Below are 370 nucleotides of genomic sequence, written 5' to 3'. Positions count from 1 at the left end.
TAACTGTGCAGTAGTACTTGGTGGTCTCAAACTTCCACAAGGCAATATCAATGGTAATACCACGCTCACGTTCAGCCTTAAGCTTGTCAAGAACCCATGCGTACTTGAATGACCTCTTGTTAATCTCAGCAGCCTCTTTCTCGAACCTCTCGATCACACGCTTGTCAATACCTCCAAGCTTGTAGATCAAGTGACCAGTGGTGGTCGATTTTCCAGAGTCGGCATGTCCAATGACAACAATGTTGATGTGAACCTTCTCCTTACCCATATTGAGAGAGACAAGTTTACTGAAACTTAGGTTTAACTAAAGAAGAGAAGAATAGCCTTTAACAGAATCCACTATTATTGATTTAACTGTACAATGTTATTA

General features: G+C 40.8%; 1 pseudogene; it reads right to left on the bottom strand.

The window, feature by feature from the left end:
• Positions 1-268, bottom strand: part of LOC113341213 — an 894-nt pseudogene extending 626 nt beyond the window's left edge.
• Between the last annotated feature and the right edge of the window lie 102 nt (positions 269-370).

This window comes from Papaver somniferum, unplaced genomic scaffold, assembly GCF_003573695.1.
Source record: "Papaver somniferum cultivar HN1 unplaced genomic scaffold, ASM357369v1 unplaced-scaffold_25480, whole genome shotgun sequence".
Taxonomy (NCBI): Eukaryota; Viridiplantae; Streptophyta; class Magnoliopsida; order Ranunculales; family Papaveraceae; genus Papaver; species Papaver somniferum.
Note: the sequence above shows the minus strand (reverse complement) of the source record. Positions and strands in the feature narration are given on the sequence as shown.